This window comes from Bufo bufo, chromosome 4, assembly GCF_905171765.1.
Source record: "Bufo bufo chromosome 4, aBufBuf1.1, whole genome shotgun sequence".
NCBI lineage: Eukaryota > Metazoa > Chordata > Amphibia > Anura > Bufonidae > Bufo > Bufo bufo.
The window spans coordinates 424,512,455-424,525,658 of NC_053392.1; the positions used below are offsets into that span (position 1 = coordinate 424,512,455).

Below are 13,204 nucleotides of genomic sequence, written 5' to 3' on the forward strand. Positions count from 1 at the left end.
AGTCCCGATTTCTGTTGAGACATTCAAATGGTAGAGTCCGAATTTGGCGTAAACAGAATGAGAACATGTTTCCATCCTCTGATGGCTACTTCCAGCAGGATAATGCACCATGTCACAAAGCTCGAATCATTTCAAATTGGTTTCTTGAACATGACAATGAGTTCACTGTACTAAAATGTCCCACAGTCACCAGATCTCAACCCAATAGAGCATCTTTGGGATGTGGTGGAACGGGAGCTTCGTGCCCTGGATGTGCATCCCTCAAATCTCCATCAACTGCAAGATGCTATCCTATCAATATGGGCCAACATTTCTAAAGAATGCTATCAGCACCTTGTTGAATCAATGCCACGTAGAATTAAGGCAGTTCTGAAGGCAAAAGGGGGTCCAACACCGTATTAGTATGGTGTTCCTAATAATTCTTTAGGTGAGTGTATATATATATATAGAAATATAGAGCTCTCTATATATTTATATAAAGCCCTAACTACAATTTCTTCATTTTGAACCAAAATAAAAGGAAAAATTGGCCAAAAAATCAACACAAATGTGGAAAAACAAGCACAAAAAATAATCCCCAGGTGCTGATCAGGCAGGTATGCACTAAACAGCACTTGGCGGTCACAGCTCGCATGCAGAAAAAGTGGTGCAGAGCTGGAAAATGGTAAAAAATAAAATAAAAAAATACCAAAAAAAGCGCACGAACCAAATGGCGTCTGTAAAAAAAGGACAGGGGGAGGGGGGGGCGACGACGACAGGGACGGAGGGTGGTTTAGGGATCTGGAACAGCCGCATATGAAAAAAAAAAAAATCGGCAGCAATTCCAGATGTTCATCTTTTCTCCTTTCAGCAGGAAAAGTTGAAATCACAGTGGTGGTGCACCACAAGTCCCAGCAATCCACAAGCAGCACAGAACCTCTTTTCATGCAGTCACCAGCTAGAATGGCTGCATGCAGGGAGGTTCAGCCCTTTCTTGTGCAGCTATAGCGCTGCCATTGGCCGGAGTGTTGTTCCAGCCAATCGCAGCGCTGGCAGGGGACGCCAAACACTGGTGTCCCCTGCCTCACTTTAGAGGAGACCGGTGATGACCAGTTCAGCACTGTAACTTCCCCCCCCCGCAGCTTCATACTGCTTCCGGCGCTGCAATGTGCATTGACCGGCCAATTGCAGCGCTTGGAGCTGCAGGGAAGTTCGTTGTGGAGGAAGTGGCCCGGGCGGCTGACGGGGAAGACTACAGGGGCCAAGAGCTCCGCTAGGCTGTAGCTGGCCGGAGCCAGAAGAAGCTGGAGGAGGTGCTGAGCTGGGCGGCCGAGAGACTGGGTGAGTGCGGGGACATGGGGGACATAGCTGTAGGAAGCGGGGACATGGGGGACATAGCTGTAGGAAGCGGGGACATGGGGAACATAGCTGTAGGAAGCGGGACATGGGGGACATAGCGGTAGGAAGCGGGGACATGGGGGACATGGCTGTAGGAAGCGGGGACATGGGGGACATAGCTGTAGGAAGCGGGGACATGGGGGACATAGCTGTAGGAAGCGGGGACATGGGGGACATAGCTGTAGGAAGCGGGGACATGGGGGACATAGCTGTAGGAAGCGGGGACATGGGGGACATAGCTGTAGGAAGCAGGGACATGGGGGACATAGCTGTAGGAAGCGGGGACATAGCTGTAGGAAGCGGGGACATGGGGGACATAGCGGTAGGAAGCGGGGACATAGCTGTAGGAAGCGGGGACATGGGGGACATAGCTGTAGGAAGCGGGGACATGGGGGACATAGCTGTAGGAAGCGGGGACATGGGGGACATAGCTGTAGGAAGCGGGGACATAGCTGTAGGAAGCGGGACATGGGGGACATAGCGGTAGGAAGCGGGGACATGGGGGACATAGCTGTAGGAAGCGGGGACATGGGGGACATAGCAGTAGGACCGTAGGAAGCGGGGACATGGGGGACATAGCGGTAGGAAGCAGGGACATGGGGGGACATAGCGGTAGGAAGCAGGGACATGGGGGACATAGCTTTATCCTGTGCCCCTAGGATCATGCATTAGGCGCCCACCAAACAACTTCTGAAAGACATTGTGTCCCTCCAGAGAAATGGGCAGAAGAACCTACCTCAGCAAAGGTTTAAAGGGGAACTCCAGGTTGTGTGGGGGTGTCTGTTCTCCCCATAGCTACTATCTGTCAGGCTGGGCCATCTCCGCTATAAGATGAGGTGAGCCTCGCCTGGCGCCTCTCTTCAGACTGCTCCTGTCACTTCTCTTGGAGAGGATAGATAAGAAGAGCCAGTTCTCATCAGGATTTCCCCTGACTGCAGAGTGGATCCTGTGGATGGTATGTAGGGGGTGTTAGGCAATTTGGACTCTTTGCCTATGGTGTCCCTGACACCAGACTTTCAGTGGTAAGCTTGAATTAAGTCTTTTCTGGCGCCAGGAGGGTGAATCAGATTTAACACCAAACACGTGTCTTGTTCAAATTCACTCTAGTTTTATTGCCCCATAGTTCAGCCTTTTAAAGGAGCAGAGAGTATAATTTACATAGTAACATCATTAACCAATCATGTGTGAACACATACATGCTTAGTATGCATTAAGCCGGGATGACCTTATAAGGTGTGACTGGTTTTACTAAGGAATGCAAGGGTCTCTAGAAACTGTCCAAGGACAGGAAATTTCTCAAATTCCACAAAAGGGGGAACTTGAAACTGTGCATGAACTAGATGTAATCATAATACACATTGTTAAAACAGACAAAATGGAGTTACATATGTCCCTTCAATCCCCTCTTAGAACCTAATATATCTTATACTATATGGTTCTCTCTCTTTTCTCCCTTAGTTTGCTTGTAAGCCTTTAGATATTCCATATACCCTTCAGGAGTATAATCCTCAGGCTTTGTTGAGGTTGTGTTTGCCTCTTCCACCTCTACTGGAGTATAGAGGAATGTTGAGTGTACCCCTCTTTCGGACATTTTTTGACATATGGCAAGAAGGGAGGGCACATACTGTAGACAACAGCAGAGACACACTATTGCAGCGACCACGGCGAGTGCCACTCCTAAAACATACCTTATTTGACCAAAGTCAGGTATCCAGCCAAAAAGCCAGTCCCACCATCCTTGGTCAACATCTTGTTTTATATGTTTAATCATCTCTTCTAGTTGGCCTATTTTATCTTTTATTCCACGGGAGTGATCTGATAAATTGAAACAACACATCCCTGCGAATGCTGAGCATCCTATAACATGTTGAAGCAATAAATAGTCAATAGTTGCCCTATTCTGCAAGATAGCCTTTTTATATGATTGTATATCCAGCAGTATATCTTGCAGAATTGCACTAGTGACATTTATCTGTTTTACCATAAAACAGGCAAATTTTGATATTGTCCTGTGGTTATATATGGCCAACCCTGGTACCCCTATCATATATACCCCTTAACTCATGTATTCTGCTCTAGAGAGGAGATTCACATTATAGTCACAATTTTCTGGTAGCTGTAGAGAAGTGTCTCTCGTGTGTCGCGTCTACATTGCTGGGACTAGTGGTATCATTGTTAATGTTAACCTAGCTATTGTACAGGGTCCCTCTGTAATATTGGCCGGTATGTATGTGTAACTAGTATTTCCACAGGCCAATACCCATCCTGTTGGTAGAGGTACATGTTTGTCTAGGGATGGTACTGTTTTTGTAATGTTACATTGCATATTCTTTCCTGATACTATCTTTTTACAGCTACTTATATTTCTATTGCAAATATTTGGCTTAGTCTTGTTCTGCATTTTTGCTTGTATGCAGGGGGGCAATAGTTTCTTATCGCAGGAGAACTTGTAACATATTTCTGTGGCTGTAACAAGACCTGTAATTATTTCTATCATGTTACTTTGCAGAGTCTCATATGTAAAACAATTATAACAAGCATGATAAGGATTTACATGTCCATATTTAACATCATGATCCTACAAATCAGTGTCATTCCATTGGGAACGTAGGAGCCCCGTCCATACATCTACTGGGGTGGGGACTGCTACCAGACATGTCTCCAAAATGTTAGATGCAGATAAAGTGGTTCGGAGACAGAAATCAGTTAAGTTTAGAGTTTTGGCCAGGTACAGCCATAAGTTATCCATCGTCTTCTATAGATTGTCTTCCCCTCTGCATTCCGTTTTCAGGTATGTCTGTCTGTTCCACAGCCGTGGGACAGTGAGTAGGAGACACAAAATTGCAATTATCAAGGCACTGCATCTCAGCCATCTTGAGGAATTTCCCGACTGCGTCATCTCGTTGGGGGTCAAGGATGTCTGCCTCCGTTAGTACCTCTGGGCCTCGTTGGAGGTCAGGGCTGTCTGCCCCCGTTAGTACCTCCTGTCTTTCTTCAAGGCCAAGGCTGTCCGCCTCCGTTCCTGCCTCCTCTCTTTCTATCAGAAGCTTCCCTCGGGTGGCGTGGATCCAAATTGGAGATTGTTCAGTCAGCACAGCTGTTCTGGTTACTGCAACCACGGTAGTAGGTGGGCCATATACGAAATCACCGTGAGCTCTTCCTTTCTTCAGTGTTTCGACCACCACCTCATCCCCCAACCTGTATGGGTGGGTGGGTTCCTATGGAAGAGAGGGAGACTTACAAGCAACTTTTTCCTCAGTTTTGTTAAGTACCTGTATTAATTTGGTGACATAGTCTTCCCTTATTAAATCAAGGTCTCCTCCCTGCACTATCATTGGGCCCAGGGGGTGGGGAAAGGCCTTCCCATGAGTATCTCAATGCTGTTATATCCTACTCCGTGGAAATGTGCTATTAAGATGGAAACACTGTGTTGGGGAATGCATGGCTACCTACCACTCTTTGCAGACTAATCCTGTCTTAGGATTTTTCTGCAAGACTGGATAACACCAGTCTTGCTGTTCCTATTCAGTGGCATACCTTTGAAGATCAGTAAGCATTTGAGACATCTCAGGGGTTGGAGGTGCCAGACATGGCATCTACCAATGGTTACATGGACCTGTGGGGTTGCATTTGGCAACTCGTTTTGCCACCTTATCTGCCAGCACATTGCCCTGTGAGACATGATCCTTACCATCTGCTGCCGTGAATCCTCTCCTCTGCCAAATCATACCATGGTCCAACACTACCCCATGTGCGTACCTACTCTCAGTATAGATGGTGACAGGTCTGCCAGCATGTAGAATACATGCTCTAGTGAGTGCAATGAGCTCAGCTGCCTGCTGTGTTGAGTGTGGATGCCCTTGAGTTGGCTTACAACATCATGAGTTGTGTGCAAAATGGTGTAATGTCACATTGTGAAAGGAGTTGCCAACTCTACCATCATAGCACAGGCTGTAAGAGAACACAGACATGCCGGAATCCCTTGAAAAGGGGTGTGCATTACCTTTGAGAAAAATACAACTTGCCTCCGTTTTCTTGTGTCAGTACACCCGCCATGGTTTTACAATTTTGGCGTGCAAACATGTGGAAGAATATATTATAGTCAGGGAGGCCCAGCCCTGGACTCGACATGAGTGAACATTTCAGATAATCAAATGCATTGTACATTTCAGAAGACCATTTAATCAAATCTGGATTTTCGTTCAGAGTGGCTTGCCTCAAAACATGTAACGGTCACGTCCACACACACACAGGGGGAAGGGTAGTGACCACTGCGCTCCACCCTCACCCCTGGCCCTGCCTACTTGCCTCATGAGTCCTGATGACAGGGGACAACTGGACGGCAGTCCCTAACTTAGGATATGTGCAGGGAAGACAGACAAGACAAAATACGGAACATGAACGGACCGGGTCAGAACCAAGAGAGCTACTCAGTACAACGGATAAAGCAAAGAATGGTCAGGAGAAGCCGGGGTCAAATACCAGGAGAGTAGCGAAGTACAAGAGGAGTCCTAAGAGAGTAGTCAGGTGGGAGCCGAGGTCACAAAACCAGGATGTATGCGCAGTACAGGAGGAGCAGGCAGAGGATCGTCAGGGAACAGGATCAGGTAAATATTCAGTAGTCCAACAAATAGCCAGGAACCTAGAAATTAACAGGCAACCTGTAGCCAGCAGGCTGCCTGTATTTATAGTGGGGAGTGAGGGTCATGTGACGTGGCCAGCGTCACATGACCGACAGACCAACCAGTCGAGCACCGAGTGATCAGCTCGGCGCTCAAGGCAGACTAGGAGCAGGGAGCCACCCAGCTAGTAAAGCCGCCCTGGGAATGAGGTCAAACACAGAACCTCATTCCAAAAGCTAAGCAACAGTTCTGCGGGCAATGGGGGACCGAGTGCACCTTCGGAACCCCGTGACAAGATGGTTCAACTTACTTGGGTCAAGATGATTGATGTCTTTCACACCGGACCCGAGGATGACCCTCTCGATCCCGGACACGAGCCCCCAAGCTGTTAGGCAATTTGGACTCTTTGCCTATGGTGTCCCTGACACCAGACTTTCGGTGGTAAGCTTGAATTAAGTCTTTTCTGGCGCCAGGAGGGTGAATCAGATTTAACACCAAACACGTGTATTGTTCAAATTCACTCTAGTTTTATTGCCCCATAGTTCAGCCTTTTAAAGGAGCAGAGAGTATAATTTACATAGTAACATCATTAACCAATCATGTGTGAACACATACATGCTTAGTATGCATTAAGCCGGGATGACCTTATAAGGTGTGACTGGTTTTACTAAGGAATGCAAGGGTCTCTAGAAACTGTCCAAGGACAGGAAGTTTCTCAAATTCCACAAAAGGGGGAACTTAAAACTGTGCATGAACTAGATGTAATCATAATACACATTGTTAAAACAGACAAAGTTACATATGTCCCTTCATGGGGTGTCCCAACCATCCTGGCACAGCGAACGTCCGTCCTGTGCCCTTCCTACGGCAGGAATCATGCTCACACTATAGGAACATTTATGGGGGAGACGAGTGTATAGAGTAGCTGACAGCTTCTCAGTCCTTGCAGACATGGCACCTACCCATTGATTTTAATGTGGTTGTTCACACATCAGTGTAAAAATCACAGGAGCATGCTCTACTTTGGTCTGTGGTGCCGACCAAACAGCCCATTGAAGTCTATGGGTCTGTAAAGCCACTAACCACGGATGCACCACGGACCATTGCTAGGAGATGCTCTGGAAATGTATTTTCGGCCTAGTAGTGTCTGTGGAATATGGATGACACACAGAGAGGAAATAAAAACCACACATGGACCAAACACCGATCCTTCACGGACATCTTTACGGAAGTCAAACAGACACGGAAATGTGAATGAGACCCTAGGCCCAGTATTGGCAGTGCCACGTGTACAAAGCCTGTACGGCAGAGTTGTCCTCTAGAAGCAATGCTGTTACAGGGGAAAATCTCTCCAGTGCCTCATGGTAAATATGCCAACCATGAAAATGTGAGCCTATCAGGTCATATTGCGGTATGCATGTGGCCTACTAGTTATGGGCAGCTTTCCACTCAGTCCTGTAGAAGACTCATAACACATTGTGATACCACAGAAAAGCTTACCGAGTGTCAAACTCAGCTCTGATAATTTTAACCTATTGCTTGCCAGTTGCCAGTCTAGTCTTTGTAACCCTGTGAGAAGTCTTGATTCCAGTACCAGTCACTGTGTCTTTCTAATCATTTGTAGGAAAGCCTCAGCTGAAGTCCATTGACATTATAATCTGCGACGTTAGTGACGCCCCGTCCCTCGATGACATGTGTAAGAAGGCCTCCGTTGTTCTCGACTGTGTGGGTATCATAAGGCTGTGCGACGCCAGTCACTGCCACCATTGTCTTCTATCTGCTATCTCTCATACCAAATCCTTTTCTGCTCTAATGACATGGTGCTACCAAAATCTGAAAACATAATGCCGCCTAAGGCTACTTTCACATTAGCGGCAGGGGACTCCAGCAGGCTGTTCCGGCGGCAGCGCACTGAGAAAGGCAATACTTTTAGTCTGGCTGCCTCTCGCTGTGCGCTCCAATGCGCTCCCTTACCCTGCGCTAGATCGCACAGGGCAAGGGATCTTTTGTTTACAATAACACACTGCCGGGCAGAAACTTCCGCCCAGCAGTGTGTTCGGTGACATCACCAGCTCTGATGGGTGGGCTTTAGCGCTGCCCTAGCCATTTTACTGGCTAGGGCAGCGCTAAATCCCGCCCATCAGTGCCGGTGACGCCACCGGGCTTCCTGGAAGCCCCATGGAGAGCCCCGGTACGTCACCGGATCCCCAAAAAATGCCTTTGCCCTGCGCAGGGCAAAGGAGAGCATCGGAGCATGAACTTCTCCGATGCTCAAGTCAGGGGGGCTGCCTGGGTGAAAATGGAGGTATATCCGGGTTCAGCTCTGAACCCGGACAACCCCTTTAACATTGCCAAGACGGATCTGTCATGAACTTCATTAAAAGTCAATGGAGGACGGATTTGTTTTCTATTGTGTCAGATTGTGTCAGAGAAAACTGATCTGTCCCCATTGACTTGTATTGTGGGTCATGACGGATCCGTCTTGCTCTGCATCCCAGGACGCAAAGAAAGCCACAGCTTGCTGCAGTTTGCTCTCCGGTATGAGAAAGCAACCAAACGGAATGCATTTTGGAGCATTCCGTTCTGTTCAGTTCCATTTTGTCCCCATTGACAATGAATATGGACAAACTGAAGAGTTTTCCTCCGGTATTGAGACCCTATGACAGATCTCAATACTGGAAAATAGAAACACTAGTGTGAAAGTAGCCTACTAAAAATCTGTGAGACTTTTAACAAGGGCTCCTATTGTATGCCCATATGTTAAACCAGTGAGCCGGCAGGGCATCCATGAGCAGCCCCCCATTTGGGTCTCAGGTGTGTTGTACCACTTCAGCCATATTCCCAGCCAGGGGCATCCTACAATCCCAAGGGCATCACCCAATATCAGAGGGCAGAGTCCAAAAAAAATGCCATGCTGCAGCACTATTTTTTCTGATAAGTGACTGAACCCTGATGGACCTCATTATATAGTCAGTGGGGTCCATGAGGTGGTATGGATGTCCTCCATGTAATTTATCCAGCGCTGACATTATTTAGTTTTTTTCTGTTCCTGAGACAGTACAGAAAAACAGTAATATGGCAGACAATAATGCCACAAAAAAAGTCAGTCCGACAGCTAAGGCTACTTTCACACCTGCGTTAGGTGCGGATCCGTCTGGTATCTGCACAGACGGATCCGCACCTATAATGCAAACGCTTGTATCCGTTCATAACTGATCCGTTTGCATTACCATGAAAAAAAAAAATTTAATTTTTTTTTTTTGATGATAATGCAAACGGATCCGTTTTTACTTACACTGAAAGTCAAGGGAGGTGGATCCGTTTTCAATTGCACCATATTCTGTCAGTGAAAACGGATCCGTCCCCATTGACTTACATTGTAATTCGGGACAGATCCGTTTGGCTCCGCATCGTCAGGCGGACATCAAAAGCGTTTTGGTGTTCGCCTCCAGAGCGGAATGGAGGTTCAACGGAGGCAAACCGATGCATTCTGAGTGGATCCTTATCCATTCAGAATGCATTGGGGCAAAACTGATCCGTTTTGGGTCGCTTGTGAGAGCCCTGAACGGATCTCACAAGCGGACTCAGAAACGCCAGTGTGAAAGTAGCCTAAAGTCTATTTTGATCTGCCCTTTTGTGTAGAGAATATAGAAGTCCTGGGCAATGTAGCAGCATCGTAAAACTGTAATTCACCTCTTATCCACCACAGAAGTGACATCATTTCATAATAGATTGGTGGAGCTCAAATCAGCAGAGAATGACTCTACCGGGCAAAGTTCTCTGCATATCAGGTATGCAGGGTGCAAGAGGGTGTTATCCACAAAAGTCATTTCTGATAGCATGACCATTTGTGCTTGGGACACGTCCAAAACCTTCTTTAAAAAAAAATGCTATTTTACGCAGTCTAATTGTATTAGTCACATTTACTACTGAATGTGCGCCTGTCTTGGAGGCTTTTGTGACTCAATTGACTATTTTTAGATTAATTCAAGAGTTGTCTATTTTTTGCGACTTTTTATTGATCTATTTATGTAGGTGCGCCTTTTTTACGCATCAATTAGTCGCAAAAACAGTCAAATTTTTACTCCACTCCAGGGCTGGCTTATTTTTATTCAACAGTTTTGAGGGGTAAAGTGCTAATTTCTTTGCATTAAAATTCGTACTGAGGGAGACGTGCAACTTTTCTCAGCATCTATTTTCCATGTGCAAATACATTAGACCAACCTAAGTGAATATGAACCTTACTGAAAAAGAACCACCAGAGGTCAGACTAAGCGCTCATGCCCCTTGCCCGTATTGTGGCCTGCAAACACCCATTGACGTCAATGGGTCCACAATCCGCAAGATAAGGCGTGGTGCGGAGGCACGGATCGGAAGCTCATGGAAGCACTACAAAACATGTTCTATTTTTTTCGTGGTGCGGAACGTTTTCTTGTGGGATACCACTCAGAAAACGCAGTCTCCAGTATGAATACGGTTTATTGCAGCTAGCCGGGAGCATTAACAGCTTTTCCGCACAAAGGAAAAGGGGGAGAGGCCCACACTCATCTTATACACATAACCATCTCAACCCAAACTCTCTCTTCCACCCTATTGGATATATCCATGCATGGTGTGCTTTCTCCATGTTCATCCTAGCCAACATCTGCTATCCATTACCAAAACATTCTTCATCCTGTCTAATCTTTAGCCCCTCACCCAAGTGAGTGCTACCCCACCTTGGGAATGTGTACCCACACATAAGATCTGTGAATGTTGTGTCTGGCATAATGAGGCGGCATTATACTAAATATTTTTCATTTTCTACTTCAGTATCTTGCGGATTCTTAGACCCATTCAAGTGAATGGGTCTGCATCCGCAAACGGCATGCACTTGGTCGGTACCTGTCGATAAATGTGCCCTATTGTGTAAGTGTGAGCTGCATGAGACACGTCCAAGTAGGTGAGAAGTGAGTGTAGTTACTTACCTGAGCCGGTCCCCCAGCCGTGGCCTGCGTTGCTTCTAGCTCCTCGCCCCCTTATGTTATAAAGGACGTATTGTTCACAGTGTGATGTACAGTCGTGGCCAAAAGTTTTGAGAATTACATAAATATTGGAAATTGGAAAAGTTGCTGCTTAAGTTTTTATAATAGCAATTTGCATATACTCCAGGATGTTATGAAGAGTGATCAGATGAATTGCATAGTCCTTCTTTGCCATGAAAATTAACTTAATCCCAAAAAAAACTTTCCACTGCATTTCATTGCTGTCATTAAAGGACCTGCTGAGATCATTTCAGTAATCGTCTTGTTAACTCAGGTGAGAATGTTGACGAACACAAGGCTGGAGATCATTATGTCAGGCTGATTGGGTTAAAATGGCAGACTTGACATGTTGAAAGGAGGGAGATGCTTGAAATCATTGTTCTTTCATTGTTAACCATGGTGACCTGCAAAGAAACGCGTGCAGCCATCATTGCGCTGCATAAAAATGGCTTCACAGGCAAGGATATTGTGGCTACTAAGATTGCACCTCAATCAACAATTTAGAGGATCATCAAGAAGTTCAAGGAAAGAGGTTCAATTCTTGTTAAGAAGGCTTCAGGGCGTCCGAGAAAGTCCAGCAAGCGCCAGGATCGTCTCCTAAAGAGGATTCAGCTGCGGGATCGGAGTGCCACCAGTGCAGAGCTTGCTCAGGAATGGCAGCAGGCAGGTGTGAGCGCATCTGCACGCACAGTGAGGCGAAGACTTTTGGAAGATGGCCTGGTGTCAAGAAGGGCAGCAAAGAAGCCACTTCTCTCCAAAAAAAACATCAGGGACAGATTGATCTTCTGCAGAAAGTATGGTGAATGGACTGCTGAGGACTGGGGAAAAGTCATATTCTCCGATGAAGCCTCTTTCCGATTGTGTAACGGTCGCGTACACACACACACAGGGGGGAGGGAAGTGACCACTGCGCTCCACCCTTACCCCTGGCCCTGCCTACTTGCCTCGCGAGTCCTAATGACAGGGGACAACTGGACGGCAATCCCTAACTTGGAGTAAGTGCAGGGATGACAGACAGACAAACAACAGGACGTGAACGGACCGAGTCAATACCAGGAAAGCTGCAAAGTACAAATGGAGCAAGCAGAGAATTGTCAGGAGAAGCCGGGGTCATAAATACCAGGAGAGCAGAGATGTACAAGAGGAGTCCTAAGAGAGTAGTCAGGTGGGAGCCGAGGTCACAATACCAGGATGGATGCGCAGTACAGGAGGATCAGGCAAAAGGATGGTTAAGGAACAGGATCCGGTAAGTATTCAGCAGTCCAACAAATAGCCAGGAACCTAGAAATTAACAGGCAACCTGTAGCCAGCAGGCTGCCTGTATTTATAGTGGGGAGTGAGGGTCATGTGACGTGGCCAGCGTCACATGACCGACAGACCAACCAGTCGAGCACCGAGTGATCAGCTCGGCGCTCAAGGCAGACTTAGGAGCAAGGAGCCACCCAGCTAGTAAAGCCGCCCTGGGAATGAGGTCAAACACAGATCCTCATTCCCAAAGCTAAGCAACAGGTCTGCGGGCGATGGGGGACCGAGTGCACCTTCGGAACCCCGTGACAGTACCCCCCCTTTTACGAGGGGCCACCGGACCCAAGACTTCAGGCGATGGCTTTTCAGGGTGGTCTAAATGAAATTTACGAACAAGTCTAGGAGCATGAACCTCCCTGGCAAGTACCCAAGATCTCTCTTCAGGTCCATACCCCTTCCAGTGAATCAGGTACTGCAAGGAATTACGCACCTTCCGGACATCCACTATTTTAGACACCACATACTCGACAGAATCATTAACAAGAACCGGCGGAGGCGAGGCTTTTGATGGTACTACCGGTTCAAAATATTTTTTAAGCAGAGATTTATGGAACACATTATGAATGTGGAATGACTCGGGCAGCTCCAACCTAAAAGATACCGGGTTAATCACTTCCGTGATCTTATATGGTCCAATAAAACGAGGAGCAAATTTTTTAGAAGTTACCTTGAGAGATAGATTCTTGGAGGACAACCATACTTTATCCCCAACCTGAAAGTTTACCCCCCTTGAACGTCTCCTGTCAGCCTTAAGTTTCTGAGAACATTGAGCCTTTTCTAGGTTCGATTGAACCCGGGCCCAAACTGTGCACAGTTCGGAGGAGAGTTTATCCGCTTCAGGGTTAGAGGAGGAGACGGACGACCCAGAATGAAAAC

At 46.9% G+C, this 13,204-nt stretch overlaps 1 long non-coding RNA gene across 1 annotated transcript; it reads left to right on the top strand.

The window, feature by feature from the left end:
* Positions 1 to 1,181: 1,181 nt before the first annotated feature.
* On the top strand, positions 1,182 to 7,673 carry LOC120997220. The gene is made up of 2 exons (XR_005778122.1): positions 1,182 to 1,320; positions 7,624 to 7,673. It is a non-coding gene; the product is annotated as an uncharacterized LOC120997220 (long non-coding RNA).
* The last annotated feature ends 5,531 nt before the right edge of the window (positions 7,674 to 13,204 follow it).